Consider the following 2,559-nt stretch of genomic DNA (forward strand, 5'->3'; position numbering starts at 1 on the left):
TTATCCGTTCCATTGTATAGACATGTCTAGTTTTCAGAAGCCACTGGGCAACTGTGGGTTCTTCTGGTTTAAGCCAGTGAATTGTTATCATCTTTCTTGCAGTCATGAGGAGATGTAGGAGAAAGCGCTGCTCACAGGAGATACCATCAGGAAAGATTTCCAACAAAAAGATCAGAGGATCCATTGGGAGGTTGACTGACAATATGTTCTGTATAATGTTCTTAACATCCATCCAGTACTGTTGTATGCAAACACAGTCCCAAAAGATGTGCGTCTGGTCCCCCACAAACCCACAGTTTCTCCAACATCCATCACTGACACTACTTTTGGATAAAAAGGTTTTCAGTGGAGTTCTAAAAAAATCTTAAATTAACCTTCCAGTCGAATTCCTTCCACATTTGACTTCCCACCCCTCTGTGGCAGCCACAGCAGACACTCTCCCATGTGACATCATCCAAAATTATATTGATTTTGGATGATGTCCATTTCCCATTGTTGTTTTATATGATAGGTATTATCAGACATGTCAATCAGCAGTTTCTGGTAAATCAAAGACACTTGGTTTTTCAGTGTACCCGTCTTTTCACAAGCAGTTTTATAAAATGGTTTTCTAACCCAATTGGTTCTCTTCTAATATTGTCTCAATCTTTATGCTTTGTAATGTAGTCCCTTAACTGCAAATATCTGTAGTGGTCCCCTGGAGATAAAGCATATTTAGCCCTTAGCTGGGCAAAACTTTTAAGAGTATTCTTTTCAAACAGCTGTTTGACTGTAATCAATCCTTTCTCCGCCCAACTCTCAAAACTCCGATCTGACAATGATGGAAGGAACTCATCATTTCCATTTATGGGAACAGCTTGAGACATAGTCAAATTCCCTTTTAGCATTTTTAACACTTGGTTCCAAATCTTTATAGTGTGCTTGACCCATGGGTTAGTTATTTTAATTTTTTTCCATGATTGTGGGTTGAGAAATGGGAGACTCCAAAGGGAGATACCTGGTAATGAATACTCTTCCATAGATACCCACTGCATTTCTGAATCATGAATTATCCAGGCAGCCATTGATTTTAATTGAGCTGCCCAGTGGTACATTCTGAAGTTAGGCAGTTTGAGGCCCCCTTTTTCTTTTCCAGACACTAACATTTTGAGTCTGACCCTTGGTCGTTTATTCTGCCAGATAAATTTAGATGTAATGCTTTCTAATAATTTGAATGCAGACTGTGGGATCAAAATGGGTAGGTTCTGAAATAGGAATAATAGGCATGGAAGAATATTCATCCTTATACATTCAATCCTCCCCATAAGAGTGAGTGGGAGTAGGTTCCATCTGTCCAAGTCCCCCTTAATCTCCTTGAATAACCGATCATAATTAAGTGCAAGTAACTGATTGGTTTTAGGAGTAATAATTACCCCCCAAGTATCTGAAGCCCTGTTTGGAGTGTCTAAAAGATACAAGATGATCTAGCTGTGTGGGCCAGTTGCCAACAATCATTAACACCTCAGATTTGTTTGTAATTATTTTATAACCTTACACTGTACCATAATCTTTAAGGTTGCTCAGAAGGGCTGGGACAGAGGTGTTCAGATTCTCTAAAAATAGCAGAATATCATCTGCGAAAAGTGACAGCTTATGTTGTGTATTGGTTTCATCTCTAATTCCTTGTATGAGAGGGTTGGCTCTGACCAATTCAGCTAACGGTTCAATACTGAGAGCAAATAAGGACGGCGATAACACTTCACCCTGTCTAGTGCCACGGCCTAGAGAGAAGTCAGAGGCCATGTGGCCATTAACCCTTACCCGAGATTTGGGATTTTTATATAGTGTTTGGACCCATGAGATAAAAGTCTCACTGAAGCCCATGTGCCTGAGAGTCTGTTGCAGGAAGTCCCAATCTTCCCGGTCAAAGCCCTTTTCCGCATCCAGGCTCAAGAACATTGATGAGGTGTCCCTTTCCTGTGCCATAGTTTGAAGATTGAGGGCCCTTCTAACATTATCTGAACCTTGCCTGTGGGAGATAAAACCTGTCTGGTCAGGTTTCACTAGTTTTTGTTTTTGGATTCTATTTGCAATAATGGCTGTAAGAATTTTAAAATCAACACAAAACAGGCTGATAGATAGACATGCATAAAGTCTGGTCCTTGCTTTTTTTTATGGATGACACTAATAATAGCTTCAGGCCATGACTGGGGGGGGGGATCACCTTTAAATAACGCATAATTATAAACTTTGCATAACAATGACGTTAGCTCTTTTTCAAAAAAATTTATAATACTCCCCAGGCAGGCCATCCACTCCGGGAGACTTGTTGTTTTTCATTTTTCCAGTACTGTTTTTTTATTTCTTCAGCCTCTTCCTGAGACAGTTTACTAAGATTGATCGGGTTAAGAAATTATTCAATGTTTTCAATTTTATTTGTGACATTTTCTTCTTTATATAATTCCTGATAATACAGAGAAAATGCTTTTGCAACGTCCTTAGGTTGGCACACAATTTTTCCAGAGTTTGGACATTTGACTTTATGAACAACCCTACTTGATTGCTCTTTACACAGCTGAA

Source organism: Oreochromis aureus, linkage group 3 (assembly GCF_013358895.1).
Source record: "Oreochromis aureus strain Israel breed Guangdong linkage group 3, ZZ_aureus, whole genome shotgun sequence".
NCBI classification, from domain to species: Eukaryota; Metazoa; Chordata; class Actinopteri; order Cichliformes; family Cichlidae; genus Oreochromis; species Oreochromis aureus.